Source organism: Salminus brasiliensis, chromosome 10, assembly GCF_030463535.1.
Source record: "Salminus brasiliensis chromosome 10, fSalBra1.hap2, whole genome shotgun sequence".
Lineage (NCBI taxonomy): Eukaryota > Metazoa > Chordata > Actinopteri > Characiformes > Bryconidae > Salminus > Salminus brasiliensis.
This window is the reverse complement of record NC_132887.1, coordinates 9,676,790-9,693,146: the sequence shown is the minus strand read 5'-3', so window position 1 is coordinate 9,693,146 and position 16,357 is coordinate 9,676,790. Positions and strand designations below refer to the sequence as shown.

Here is a 16,357-nt window from a genome sequence, read left to right as displayed (position 1 = left end):
TGCTCTGCTACCAGATACAGTTCAGTGTAGTATATGTAGTATTTGAGTGCCATTATTATCTTCCATTCCATACGCATACTGTAAAATGATTGAGGCCATATTGATAACTGTCTCCATGTCAGAGAAAACACCAGCTCCATTCTTGTTGTAAGGGCTATGACACAGATATGAAGTCAGTTTGACAGCACTCCTGTCAGACGTGTTGACACTAAACTAACCCCGTGGGCAGCAAGGCCGGTGCTGTGTGCTTAGCATGCGATCCGGCTGCGGTGAGGGGCTGTTAGTTAATTACAGCAGCGGTGGCCTGCGTGGGTCCTCAGGGTGCTGCCTATAATGCAGGGCTTTTCTAATCCACTGGCACGGTTAGTCCTCCTACACCCAGGCAAGGTGGCATTGCAGCAATGTAATAGCTCCAATTAATCAAACAGCCCAGTAAACAATGGAGTCCTGACTATTCCACACTCCTGCAGGGTTACATACACACAACGTACATATAGAGTGTATGTAGCGTCTTTTAGACAATGAACCAGAGACACAATATCAACATATTGAGGTATTTCTACTATCACAGGGCTATTAGGTACACAAAAGGGGTTCTGGACAGAACCAACAAAGGGTTCCTTAACTTGTAACAGTGGACCATCTTTTAGTGCTCTGTAAAGCCATTTTAAAAGAGAGGAACCATTTAATCAGGTTTAAGACAAAGAAAATCCCAGATCACTGTGGTCTCAGACTTTTGGATCGACACTGCAGCCAGTGTGGTGGAATCACCTTTTTAGGGGGTTTCTAGCAATTACAGCCAGTAGACAAGACAAGACAACCATATTTACCATTTGTGATGGACACAGATGGAATTAGGCTTCCCCTTTTATCCCATCCGCGCAGTGAACACACACATACACACCAGTGAAACACACACAGTGACAGTGAGCACACGTGCCCGGAGCAGTGGGCAGCCATTACTGCAGAGCCCGGGGAACAGAGAGGTTGAATGACCTTGCTCAAGAGCCCAACAGTGGCAGCGTTCTGAGCCTGGGTATCGAACCACAACCCTGTCATCAATAACACGGAGCTCTAACCACTGAGACACCACTGCTGTATCTATAATGATTATAAATACATGTACGAAAGTCAAAGAAGGAATTCTAATAGGATTCATGCCATTTTTCAAATAATACGTTCTATATTTATGTCTGAGAAACTCAGCAAGCTAGTAAAGTATATGTCTAAGCTAAGGCTAGCACCGATCACAACTGAGGAGCCATTAAACCTGGTTCCTTGCAGAACCGAAGGCATCTAGTAGCAAAAAAGGCAGTGATCGAAATGAGTTCACGGTTAGATTTCCCTATATCTGACAATTTATTCCACTGCCCTCTTCTTATCTATTGTCCTATCCATTCAACCACAGAAGGACAGGTTCCCCTTTTGAGTATTTCCAGCTGGCTACCCACCCAATAGACATTGTTATTTGGATGAATGTACGCTGCAAAGGGCGGGTGACCAAATTGAATGGCATCATTGAATGCCGACGTCAGTTTGAATAGGAACGACAGCTGACACTGATATTTTTGTTGGATTTTAAGTTGTGATATTATGTAAACAAAATCCCACATCTTTTGAATGTTACATGCCACGTCATAGTGACGTAAAATATTAGCTTTTATGGTGACCAAAAAAACCCAATGTCTGCTTAACCTTACAATGTAATGTCCACTCAACGTGAAATTTGAACATATCATGATATGTTGTTGATTTTAGGTCATGGTGTTAAGCAACCAAAAATCAATGTCTGTTGAACACTGGAGCTTGATGTTAACATAGTGTTGGCTTTTGGCGGAAATGTTACTTTGAAGTCCAACTAGTATTCATATATGTCTGAAGAACGTTGCATTTTTAATGATTTTCATTTTAAACAAAATTTAACATCTGTCCAACGTTAGGAGTCCAACATCTTTCTGATGTCAAATTGATGTCCAGTCCCTGCCAGGTTTTCTTCCTCTTGATCTGAGGAGTGTTTTTTCCTTGCCATTGCTCAAAAAAGAGGCTTGTACTTTTGGACTCTTGGATCTTTATGTAAAGTGCCATATCCTAATTGGCACGTGCAAAAGGTGTTCTGCCAAATTCAGCCAGAGACATAAACAGCTTCAAGTTTTCATTATTGAGCATCTTTCTGCTCTATTCCATGCCCGAGTGCGGCTGCTGCTCTGGATGACGCTCTCTATCGCCGCGTTATCTTCAGGCTGGACAGTGATTTACTGTAGTTGGCAGGCATGGAGGTGTCCGGGCGTGCTGAGGGCTGTGAGGTCAGAGGTCACGGTGCCCGGCCTGCTCACGGCCTGCAGCAGCTGCGCACGCCCGCCAGTGGCCTGGCATGCTTAGCACTCACTACACACCCACTGCACACACTCTGTCTTTCTCTTTCATCCCCCTCCTTGGGGAGAAAGAACAAAAACGAACAAAAAAATAATCATAACAACAGACGCAGCGCGAACTCCACCTGTTTCGTTCGCGGTGTGTTTTGCTCGTCAAAATGAAGCAATGGGTGAAATAAATAATAAAATTACAGGAATATTGCTGTAAAATTAAAAGGTGCTCCAACAATGCCCTCGCTTTTAAAAGCGTAACAAATTCCTGAAGAGTGTTTGTTCAAGAAAAGAAGCTGTCTTTGTTTTAGAGGGAGCAAATGGCAGTTCCACGTGAGCTTGTCTCAAAAACCATTGAAACAATCAAAAGAAGAGCCCAAATCAGTGATCAGAATATTTAAATGCAGGTTCTCGCCATCATGTGATTTGGTGCCCTGCTCTGAGAGCCTGACAATAGGACTTGATTAGACCCTCGCCACTCTGCCAGTGTCTATTGTTAATAGATCCTCCCTACGCAATTTTGCTTCCACCATGCAGTCGTTCAATCAAATTAAGCCTCCAATTAAATATGGAAATGTGGGTTGCGGTGGCAGCCTGTCTCAGAGGGGAGTTGATGGCATGTGGGGGGGCTCTTTTGATGGGCTGGTGTGTGTGTGTTTGTGTGTGTGTGTGTTTGGGGGGTGGCTGTGGTGTGATTAATGTGACCTTATCGGGCTGTGCACACAGTAGTGCTTGACTGGGTTCAGCGACAGGCTTCTGAGGGGGCTGTGGGGCTGAGCGTGGATGGAGAATTGTGAATTCTTCAAGCAAGGCTAAAGACTTCCTGGAACAACATTTTACCATCTCATGCCATCAAACCATGCATCCTGCTCCTCCCTGGGCAAAAAGGAAGGGCTCTCTTAAACACATCAGTTTCTTTATATCAGATCACAGAAGCTTTATTTTTGCACCAGGCAAGGTTCACAAGGCTGATGGGGCAAACCAATCATAGGAGTCTAAGAAATAGAGCATGTGGAGCATGTTCACCCCCACTTTAAGTACAGAGTCAGCACATGTTTGCTCCCTCCTTTATTGTTTGAACAGTCGACTTCCATATAATGAGCAAAATTACATTTTGGTACAGTTTAATCGTTCTACATAAAACAGTTTTTGAGTACTTTTCTACTGTACTTTTTAAAATGATGGTTTTATTAAATCAAATCATGTTTATTGTGACATTACATTACACAGGTGTGAAGGTGAGTAAAAACCTTAGATGCACTACTGTGTCTCTCACAGTAGTACTGAATATATACACATTACATATGCTATCATATATATATATATATATAGATAAAGACACTGGGTAGGTGTGAATTCAGGTGTAGTGTGAGTGGGGAGAAGACTCTGTGGGTGCAGTGTGAGTGAGCATAGGAGCAGTTCCAGTAGGGAAGTGCAGGGTGCAGAGTGTGTTTGTATGGGGTGGAGGTGTGATGAGACAGGTGAGATAACGTGTGGACTGTGGACTGGTACACTGCATTGCTGGCTGTTCAGCAGCCTAATTGCTTGAGGATAGAAGAATTCTCTGTCTCTGAACCGGTCGGTTCTGGTTTTCATGCTTCTGTACCTCTTGCTGCTGGGCAGCTGTGAGAACAGGAAGTGGCTTGGGTGGGGGGAGTCCTGTCTGGTTGAAAGTTATGTGGCAAAATAAAGACAATTTTTCGTACAGAATGTATTTTGTTAAGACTTAACATTCTGTCCGAATAATGACTTATAAATAACTTATGTGATATATTTTTTTACTTGTTTTGTCAAAAGCGTCACAATAATTACTTATTTTTTCATAATTTCTAGCTATTTTGTCAGACAATTGATTTCAGTTACAAGAAATACTTTATGATTTTATGATTGTTGATGATGATTTTGATGTATTTATTTATGAAATAACTAATGATCTCAAGATTATGACCTATTTAGTCATAATTGTTATGTACTTTATCAAAATCATGAACAATTTTGTCCAAATGTTGTTCTTACAGTCCAATAGTTACTTATTTAATCACGATCTTGATGTATTTTCTTAAATAAAGACTGCTTTTCTTAAGATTGTTGCCTATTTTGTTAAGGTTTTGACTGGCTGTTACAATAATTGTTTATTTCATCATGATTCTGACATTTTGTCAAAGTAATTACTTATTTTCTTCTGGAATTTATGACCTATTTTACAAGTTTTGACATCTTTTGTCTATCTAATGTTTCATATTCGTAAATCTTTTCTCCACCACACCACCACAAGAAACTGTTTGCTCACTTTTATTCAAAATCAAGTTCCCCTTTGTTAGAAAACCTCAAACAGACTTTCTGTCACTGTATGTGACCATATAGCATAACTAAAACTGGGCAGATACAGCCATCATGAAGTCTGAATTGTGTCTGTATTTCTCTCCACTTTTACACACAACAGTGTCTCATACAGTGTCAGAAACCACGAAAGACAGAGTGGGTGCAGATGAGCGTGTGGAGATTTAGACATGCAGTCTGCACAATGCTAACTGGTCAGATCAGCTGTGTGCTACTTGTTAGCTGCGTTAGCTACATCGCAACACCAAACACATCTTGGCTGGACTTGACTATCACTCCAAGCTAAAGTTCACCAAGTGAACAGGGACATGGCAGACCGATGGCTTGGCCTGCTGGTTCCTGGTTCATTCTGGAACACCCTGTCTTGCTCCCTCTCTATCTCCCTCTCTCTCTCTCCCTCCCTCTCTCTCTCTCTCTCTCTCTCCCCCCTGTAGCCAGAGAGAAGTGCAGTGTTCCGCTATCGTACCCCCGGTGCCTGCCCGCCCGCCTGCCTGCCCGCCCGCCCGACTGGCTGCGTGCCAACGCTTTTAGTGAGTGCTATCTGTCAAGGTATGAATAATACAGCCCTGAGGCTGTCAGCAGAATCCAAATGAGGTATACATCAGGAGGAAAGCACTCGACTTTAGCACCCCAACACGCTCCTGCCAAGACAGGCAATTATTCAAACCCAGCTGCAGCCACGGCAATCAAGAGCTTGGCACCAGTAACCCTGCACTCAGAAAAAAAGGAAAACAAACAAAAGTAAATAAATACAAAGATAAAAAGAGGCACCTAAAAATAAAGAGGGGTCTGAGAATGGATGGCGCTTAATAAACGTCGAGACTCGCCTCCCGTTTGACGTATTAAGTGGAGGCTTCGCTAAGTCTCGTCAGTTTTAATTAGCACTCTTCAGGGCGGGGAGGAAAGCAACGGGCAGCGTGTGGGAGCGCTGAATCACAGCGAGCAGGAGGGGCATCACTGAAGGCTAGGCTGGAAGGACACATTCTGAATGGGCTTGAACTAAACCAAAGCTGTGCAGCCAATTCACAGCTCAGAATAAAGCACAGGTGGTGTCACACCGTGTTCCGCTTTTTAGAGCTGAAGAGCTTTATCAGCTCGTTCTCATGACAGCGATTCAGGCCTTGGCTTCGGAAATTACAAAACAACCAAGGGAACAAATGCTCATGGAGGTTATGATGCACGCATTTTGTAGAAAGGTGCTGGCAGTAATAAGAATGGTGCCTTTATGGAGAATTTCAGGTTGTTCACCTATCTGAACAGTTCTGGTTCCTCTCAGTAAGATTTGCTAAAATATACAGTCATGTGAAAAAATGTGGACACCCCATGAAAGCCTTTGAAAGTTTTTTTGCAGTCAGACTCAACATTCATCTGTCCATAGCACATTGCTCCAGTAGTCCTGGTCTTTGCCCTGGTGTTCTCTGGCAAACTTTAGTCTGGACCTGCTGTGAGTGTGTTTTTTCTTTTTTTTCATTCAGTAAGGGTTTCCTTTTTTACACGCCTCCCATGAAAATCAGACTTGAGCAGTCTCTTTCTGATGGTAGACGCTGTAGTTGACTTTAGCTGTGGCAGGAGTTACCTGTAGGTTTTTTGGTATCCTGGACTTGCTAGGACGGCCTGACCTGGCCATGCTGGCAGTGGTTTTATTTTGTGGACAGTGAAACGGCTGATTTCTAACTGTTCTTCAAAGATCTTTTTAAATCCCTTCCCAGACTTCTCTGCATCTACAAATTTCATTCTGAAGGCCTCAGAGGGCTCATAAGATCTGGCCATGGTGATCTTCACCTCTCACTTCAACAATCAAGAGCAAACCAGACTAAATGTCTGAGGTTTAAATAAGACAGCCTCCTCCAGAATCCTCTCTAACCATGTTCTGATCATCTGCAGCTGATGTTCTGCTCCTGATTCTATGTGTTTAGTTATTTTCCATTCATCTGTCAATGAAGATTAAAAGCCAATATGTATCAATATGTTAAAAAAGACATGAAAGGAGGTTTGGGAATTAGGTTATATCCCATATAAAAAGGTGATATTTAGCAAATGCATTCCAAGATATTCTATTTTCACCCTATGAAAAACACATTTCACCTTCATACATGTACATATTTCATTTCATTTCATTTTTTCTTTTTGTTTTATAGTTTATTTTATAGAGTGCTTAATTGAATTCTTACACAAACGGTTGCAACTGTAACAACTGTATGTCTAATTTCTGATTCTGAAGGGATGAAACTGTGGATCTACTGCAAATTAGACACATAAGCTACGTATTGGCTATGCTGTCTTTAGATATGCCAAAAAATGGCAGAGAGCAGGTAGGAAACAGCAGCTCCCTCATTATCTTTGGTTTCTTATTAACAAATAATAACAGTGCGCCTTTGTTTTCTACCTCTCAACACATGCATTATTCAGCCTTCACAGATTTGCTCATGACTCATTTATGGAGCAGCTTGTGCAGCCCAGAAACTAAATGTCACCCAAAACATCGCTGTCACATGGAGCCGCCGCTGTTTGTGTGTGTGTGTGTTCGTGCATGCGTGTGAGAGAGTGTGTGTGAGTGCGTGAGTGTGTGCATGCGCCCCGTGTGTGTGCTCACTGTCAACGCCGTGGGTGTTGTTGTTACTGCTATTTGTGTCTGTGTTGTTTGTCTCTGAATAATGAGTGTGGGTCCTGTGTACTGTATCGATGCATCCGTGCCCTCCTGGCCAGCAGAAATCAGGGATACAGAGGAATTCAAGGTGTGAAGGGATTCATGCTCACATTGCATCGCTGTCACTCTGGAGACAGCTCACAGTAGGCATCCCCCTGGTCAGCTACAGAGCGAAATATGAAAACGCCCACAGTCTTGGAAGTGTATCCAACACAATATAATTACCACATGCAACGGGGAATTCAGTTAACGCTTAAATGCATAACTCATTAAACGTAATCCTTAAATGTGACCTCAGCTTCTCTGCTCTATCACAATCATTTCTTACAGAAAAGTGACAAACTTCAATTATTAAATATTAGAATATAACAAAATCTGTGAGCCATTCATGGTAAAATTCATTGTCCTGAGTGGTTTATTGCTTTATGAAATGGCTACAAAATACAAAATGATAAAATGCAGCAATAAATAAATGAGCTAATCTGCTTGTTTGTTAACCGTAGGATTAATTCTTTGGGTTTAAATGATGAGTGTGGACATACACTCCCTGAGCAATTTATTAGAAACACCTGTAAACCTATTCATGCATGCTATATTAAAATTAGGCAACTGAGAGGCAGCAGTGCAACGCATATAATCATGCAGATATGGGCCTGCAGCATAAGGCAATGTCCACATCAACCATCAGAATAGGGGAACGATTCTGACTGGCTCGGTGGCCTAATTCTCTACCACTAAGGCCCAGGGGGTTTCAGGTTCGAATCCAGAGTCATGCCGCTTTGCCATCAGTGGTTGGAGTCTGAAAGAGCACAACTGGCCGTACACTCACGGGGTGGGTCAATGACGCTCTCGCCCCTCATCACGGTAAAATGATATTAGCCAGCACAGGCGTCTGTTGGTTGGTGCTGCGGCGGTGAGAACCCATCGCTTTTCCTCTGAGTGTGCTGGCTGCCTGGCAATGCTGCATTGGTTCTAGCTTAATGTGTATGGGAGAAGAGTTCTAGTGTTGGGACTCCTAGTGATGGGAGAATTGCTATTGCTAGGGGGGCTGCAAGTGGTTGGGTATTGGTAAACATTTTACAGTGATTCTATCAAATTGTTGTCGGTGCCAGACAGGCTGATTTGAGTATTTCTATAAATTCAGATATTTTCTGGGAGTCTCTATAGTTTACTCAGAATGGTTTAAGATATGCCCAATGAAAGAGGTCAACACAGAATGGCCAGACTGATTGAAGCTGACAGGAAGGCTTCAGTAATTCTGATAACCACTCTGTGCAAATGCAGTGAGCATCTCACAATGCACAACATGTCCAACCAAGGTGTCCAAGGCACAAAGATGACAGAATTTGGCAGAGAAAGCACAGATTCTTGAACCTAACCTGACTAGTGTCCACAGGCAAGGCTGGTGGAGGTGGACACACGGACCGGAACCTAAAGGAATGTTTAAAACATCTTGTGGAAACCAAGCCATGAAGAACTGAGGTGTGAAGAGGTCCCAGCCTTGTACTACTAATCAACTGTGTGGTGAATGTGTATGGATGTATATACTGAGTGCTTCACAGCAGCGTCTAATGTAGCTGTAAGTGCAAAGCTACAGTAAGTGCAGCTGTAAAACTACATCTACCAAAATCCTCAGGATCTGGTAAAGAGTTATTGCAGTTACATGATGCTGGTGTGATTGTGTGTGGGTGCAGAGGAGAGCTTGGGGATCGAGCGGGGCGTAACTAATCCCCCTCATAATCACCAAGCTGCTGGGGCCTACCTGCTCCTCTCCTCTCCTCCCCCTCCCTCTTCCTCCCCTCCTCTCCTTTTAGATATGTTTGTCATTCATCATCTCCTTGTTCCTCTCGTACTGAGCAAAAGGTCTATCAGAGGTGTAATTTGTCTCCGGCGGCTGCTGTAATTCCACTGCCAGCTCGGAGGGGCGTGTTGACCACCAGGTACAGGAGAGAAAATTTGTCAATCATGTAGCCCGGAGTAAATTGGGCCCTGGGTGAAAGTAATTATTAAGCATCGCCCTGAGTGGGTGGACTGCAGCTGAGCAAATGACCCGAAAGCACAGGCAACTCAAAACCAGAAGGTGCGTTTCATGAGGTTTCTTTTAGAGCTTCAAATATGTGGCTCTTTTTTTATGATTTTGGACAATGTTACTTTGCTGGTTCACTGTAGAGGCTTTGTAGATGCTCACCTTATATACAATGAATTATCTGTTAAATTCAGCTAAACCTTTTCCTAAAATTAGGCCGCCCACATAAAACCTAAACTTGGTCCAAATCCTACTCAGAATACAGTTGATGTTTGGTTTTGACCATGTTGCTTTAACTGTTGTACAAAAAGCATTCGATTTCAGTTTTAGAGACCAATTTCTGATCTACTTATCTGCTTCATTAGGGTCACTGTGGGTCTAAGGCCCTCCCAGAATTACACAAGCTGAAAATACCTCCTGGACAGGGCTACACATCATTGTAGGGTACCACAGATACCCATTCCCTCACACACTCGCACTTAGGGGCAATTTTAGCGTAGCCAATTCACCTACCATGTGTTTTTTGGGAGGACATAAGGGTACAAGGAGAACACACCAAACTCCTCAAAGACAGAGACCACAGTGAGGATCGAACCATCACCCCAGGTCCCTGGAGCTGTGTAGCACACACAGCACCTGCTGCACCATCATGCTGCTTGGTCTTTATAATCATTATTACTAATAGTTTATTTGCCCACTTTTTACTCTTCAGTATCAAGTAGTTTCTTGCTATCTAGATCTCTCCTATCACAGCCTCATCAGGCTCATGCAATATCACAGGGCAGTTGACTGATCAATTCGGTTCTTCTGAAGTAGTGCTGTCAAAAATCAATATCAATCTATTGGTAAATATTGATTATGTACATTTGGAACAATATCAATACTATTTTCCACAATACTGACCCTATCCATCCTATCATTATCATATATCACAGAGAACATAAGGGTTTCTACATTAACCATTGCTCTATAAAGTTAGTTCATGGCTCATACAAATATGACTATATTAGTTGCAAATTTTTGCCAAGGCATTTCCTATATGTGCTCTATGTCTCAGAAAACTTGCATTTGGTGTGGTGATGGATTTTTACATGGAGATTCCTTATGGTATCAAAAGTGGTATCAGATATTAATTCTATATCTAAGATGGAAATTACAGTATCCAACAACACTACACTCTTAAAAACAAACACGCTAAGAACCATTTATGGTTCCAAAAAGACACCACATCTGTTTGTAAAAGAGATGGGATAGGGAAGAACCTTTAAATTAGTAAAGAACCTTAACATCTACGTCTTTAAGGTTCTTCAGTAGGGTTGGGTGGTATAATGGAGATTCCGAAAACTACGGTATTTAAAAATTACGACAGGTCTGATGTGTCAAACTTGTGTTCTGTGTCAGTCTAGTACACAGCCGAATTAGCTCATCCCCCCATGTGCATTTAAAAGACATACAGGGTAAGAGGGGCTGGCCTACAGAGTTTAGCGAAGTGCTGAGTTCGATTAAAAGGCAGAAAAAACAAACCTGGATGAACCACTCTACTCAATGTGCCTGAAAACAGTGGAAAACACTCCTAAGATCATTAACTCATCTTTGCGCTCTCAGATGTGAGACTTTATCCTCTAAAAGTGTGTGATGTGTGCCTGAGTTAACTGGAAACACAGCAGAACCTGTCTCCCAACACCAGTCACTTCACTTCGCTCTCTCAGACACGAGTTTTTGTCGTCAACACTTCTCAGCAGTATTCTTTACACATTTCTTTTCTGAAAAAATGCTTCTCATTGGAACCAAAAATGGCTCTTCTATGGCATTACAAAAATAACCCTTTGTCGCACATTAATGTTGAAGAGTGTAGCCTGAAGATGGCCAGAGTTGGTCAGCACTGCTGTAGATCAAACGAAGTGCAATAGCACCATATGTGCTTTCCTGGGCTCCCAGGAAGTCTCCCTTGGGCAGCATCACTAGGACTCAAATGGCCCATTAATAGGGCTTGACCCTTTTAGCCAAATGTACACCTCTGCAGGCCTCATGTGACCAATTCCCAAAGTTACAATTCAACAAAAATATATATCATTTACACAATTGTCCCCTCGTGACAGTCAATCAAAGTTCGCTTCTTCGGATTTGCAGCATTGGACACATCCAAAAGTGTCCAGACAGGTGGACTTGACTATTTTAAGGTGCTGATTGCTGACACAAGTATACAGCTGCAGAAACAGCTTACATAATCTTTACAGAAAAGCATTCCCAGTAGAATACAAAGCTCTAAACAGAGCCTAAGGTCAACATGCCCAATGCTGAGAGGGGCATAAAGTCCCACAGTGTTAGGCCGTCGAACCTCATTCTCTGGAGTGATGGAGCTTCATCCAATATCTTTCAGATATCTTTCAGGTTGGAGTGGTATTACAGGTCCAGAACTAATCACCCAACATCAGCACCTGATTTCACAAATGCTCTTGTGATTGAATGCACTCAAATCCTCACAGCAATGTTTCAACATCCTACGTAAAGAGTTCTTAGAAGATTAAAGGCTGATACTGCAGCAGAAGGAAGGTAAACAAACCCCATATTAATACCACTGGTTCTAGCAGCAAGCAAGTGACTACAAACCTTTAGAACCGGTAGAAACTCATAGCCACGCACAATGGATAAAAATTTAGAGCTGATTACAAGTGTTACTGTCACCAAAACACTAAGCTGTGGAGTAACACTATGCAAGTTCTGCATCCCTAAACTACTTAAGTGCTTCAGAAGGTACTCAGTATTGTGTATTCTGTCAATGCCGCTTAGAAAAAAAGGGTTAGCTACTGCACATAAATGCAGAATTAACACATAATAATTGCAGAGGCTAATACAAAACAAAGCCCTCTGGCCAGGAAACACAAGGCAAAACAGAGTGTTCTCAGTGTTCTTACTCTGGGGAGAATCAACAGTGCCAGCGCAAGTTCTATCTGAAGTGCTCGTGGGGAATAAGCCCCACTACAGGGCCCTTCATATGAATAAAGATGCCACTTGCCTCTGTACTCATTGCAGCCATTGTAAATAGCCCCTGCCTATTTGTATGGGCCAGAATAGAGGAGCTAATGGCATTTGGGGGACGCGTGCACATTCGGCAAGCATGTGAATGAAGTCATGGATGAGGAGGATATCACACACGTACCCAAGTGAAAAGTGTCAAAAGGACTAATTAACATATTAATGATCCCACCTTCATACCGCAGCTTCTGTCGGATAGTCAAAACACTTTGATAAGCATGCAAATGAGGACCACGGCACGAAATTAGCTCGACCGTGAATGAGCGAGCGAGAAAAGAGAGACGAGAGGGAGAGTGGAGAGAGACTGGCGGTGATGGATTGAATGTTTGTTTTATTTATCTTTAATTATCTGGCAAACGGTGGGTGGTGGGGCCCGAATCTAAGAGACACCGAGACAGAGAGGGAGAGAGAGGGACAGAGTGAAGGAGTGCAAGCAATGCTATCTCTTCCCTCGCTCCTTTTCTGCCTCATTCTCTCTCGCTCGCTCACTCTCCCGCCGCTCGGAGATGGAAATCAATACGGCTGAGAGCCTGGCTGTCCATCAAAGGTACAGTGACAATCAAAATGGCCGCCAGGCTGTGGGATTTGCCATCAGTGGATGCAGATCAATTCAACCATGGCATGGTTGAGACAAGGACAGGTGATAATAAAGCACAATCAGATCTGATTCCCTGCATAGATTTTTTTTTTTGATGACAAGGACATTTGCAGAAGGCTATGTGAGGCCAGGGCAAATTCTATATTCAAGAAATGATCGGCTCTCTATAATCCATGTCCTTTTAGTTCATATCTGTCTATTACAGTGAAAACAAGTGAGGTTTTATCACTTCATTTATCAAAATAAGTCCAACTTATTGGTCACATGGGATTTGGTGCTTTCTAACAAAGTAATATAAGATCCCAATTCGATTTCGAGTTAAAATCTGAATATGCTATATAATAGAAAAAAAGCTTGGTACAGTTAGATATTCATCTAAGCTTTACCTATACAAACATGTCACCACCTTAGACCAATCACTAACTTCTGTAGCATTTTTCTTTACTAGACTAAATGTAGTTGTTGGAGAAGCCAAACCCCTTATTTTTATGTGTATATATTTAACCCAGATAATGAGCATATATTGGTCCACTGGCTTGATAAGATCTGCACCCTACTGATTGTTTGCCCCTGTTGGTCCATCCTCAGACCACCCAAATAACTGTCACATGTACAAAATCGAAATAGTTTTGAATCTAATTTTATTAATTTTATTTCCTTTAACGTGTGCAGCGATATGCTGGAGACCTTCTACCAGTCTGTTGTTGCTAGTGCTGTCTTATTTGCTGCAATCTGCTGGGGAGGCAGCATCAGGAGAGATGCTAGTAAGCTCAACAAACTGATCAGGAAAGCTGGATCAGTCCTGGGCTGCTCTCTGGAAGGCTTTGAGGTGGTTGTGGAAAGGAGGACTGTTCATCACAATGTACTGCCACACAGCTCTGTCATCTGCACTGCCACTTTAAAATTCTATTGTTTATCACTTATACTGTACTGATACCCCAGGATGCCTTACATCCATTATATTACATTATATTAATGTAATTACTGCACTGCAATCACTTATTCTAGTACTTATTATTTATATAATTGGGTTATATTATGTATATTATAGCTGTATTTATTAATGTAGCTGTATTTATAGTCAGGTTTACTATTTCCTATATTATATTTCCTATCTATTATAGAAAATGAACTGAAGCTCTATTCGGACAGGGTTAGTTTTACACAGGGAGGTCGGGTTATGTAATTATTACCGGAGGCTCTCAGTGATTTTAGTCACATTCGAATGTGCTATGTCAGTTATTTATGGATTCTGCACTCCCGCATCAGTAGAGGTCCGCCATCTTTTACATTTGTAAAACCCATAACAATAACCTCAAATATTCTGTAAAATCTTTAGAGTTCCCATGTTTTTTCCTCAAATATTGAGCTTGAAGAGACACTAGAACAGATACATCGAGTTAATCACGTCAAGTACAACACTTAAATACAGAAGGTGATATATATATATATATATATATATATATATATATATATATATATATATATATATATATTGTACATAGTATATGTGTTATGAACATGTGGCTAATTGTCAATTTCATTCATGTTATAAGAAGTAGGTTATAAGACTGGATATCATTCTGTAATGCAAAGGTCTCCTTTTTTTGGAGGTGATGGCAGTACAGGAGCCACTCCCATCGCCCATTCACTTACACCGAAATTTCTTGTCCCGTGCAAACTGGGTCCAGAAAGTAAAACTCCACACCAGGATTTTGCTCCAACTGTCTGGGTTAGCCTATGCTGCAGCTAAAATCTGAATATGCTATGTAACGTAGTGGATATGTGATACCAGTTATTAGAGATGGACAAGTCTGATCCAGAAAGAAAAAATCTAACCAAGAAAAGTCCTGGGGCAGATTTTCATTTTCTGGACCTGATTTTTCCACCTCTATCAGTTATCAGTAACGATGGGTATTGGGATCAGGAAAATATCAGCAGAAAATACTGGCTCGGATATCAGAGGACAAAAGAATGAATCCAATCCAGTTCTGTAACAAATCTACCCTGAAATAACACACACTCAGACTGCGTGATGTGATGATGTTAGCTGGGTATTTCGTCCAATGGGGGTAGTAGCGTATGGGGTAGTGGTCTCTTCCCATTTCTAACCAAATATATTGGAAAAATTAGAAGCTCTATGTTTAGTTTTATGATTTTAAAGAAAAATGAGGTGTATCTCCTTACTTAACTAAATAGTAACACAGTAACAGTTCACTGAAGGCAAGTGGTCCCTAAAACCCTCAGCAGTGTAAATCCAGCCTACTGGCAAGATCTGAATTATTAAAACAATAAGTTCCCCTTGTGCCACCACAACAGATTTGACCATTCAAGGCATGGACTCTATGGTGTATATAGCACCAAGACATTAGCAGCAGATCCTTTAAGTCCTGTAAGCTGTGAGGTGCAGCCTCCATGGATCACATCAATGATACTTAGGTGCCCAAGACCCTATCAACAGTTCACCAGCTGCTCTTGGTAGGTACTGACCACTGCATACCTGATAAACTCCACAATACCTGCCTGATGTTTTGGAGTTGTTCTGACCCAGTCATCTAGCCGTCACCATTTAGTCCTTGTCAAAGTGGCTCAAATCCTTACGCCTACAAATTTGTCCTGTTTTTAACAGGAAACACCTTTAAACTGATTGTCCACTTGTTGTCTAATATGTCTACCCATTGACAGATGCCACCGTTGAGGACAATAATCAATGTTTCCTCACTTCACATGTCAGTGGAGCTAATGTTATGGCTCATCAGTGAATGTTCTACCATATAACTGTGATCTTTGAGCAGTGACACCTGTCAATCAGCATGTAGCAGAGGTGAGCTTTCATATTTAATACATGCGTTTTCTTTTGGGGGTTTATCTGTGCGCTAGCCGAAGTGATTTTAGAAGTCTATTTGTCACTTGATAATCAGGCACCTCGCCCACTGAACATTTGCTGCTATTTAGTCTGTAGAGATGGTACAGCCTGCCTATAGGTCATCTGCCTGAGCTCACAGATTTGAATGTTGAATGCCGACGACCAGATTAGCATATTCATCCAAACAGCGGGCTAATGCAGAAAATACAGGGCTGTTCTGCAGGAAACCCGAAAAGCATGCCTCACCATTAATATGCAAATGACACTGGAATATGCAGGTAAACTGCCTGAAAACTTCCTGGGGAACATATTTTGCATCATAAAGCCAAGCATAGGTTTATGCGGAAAATGTATATTTTTCTCAATCAGTGAGGCTCTGAATCTGCGAAGATGGCAAGAAAGGAAGCGCTGCTAATTTCTCCTTGAGACGCGATTAGGGCACAGTGACATGAAGCAAGCCTCGTTTTAAACCCATGGCTTA

At 42.0% G+C, this 16,357-nt stretch overlaps 1 protein-coding gene across 4 annotated transcripts in view; it reads right to left on the bottom strand.

The window, feature by feature from the left end:
* myt1lb (myelin transcription factor 1-like, b) overlaps positions 1-16,357 on the bottom strand; it is a 146,159-nt gene that overhangs the window by 69,327 nt on the left and 60,475 nt on the right. The gene's annotated exons all lie outside the window — the stretch shown is intronic.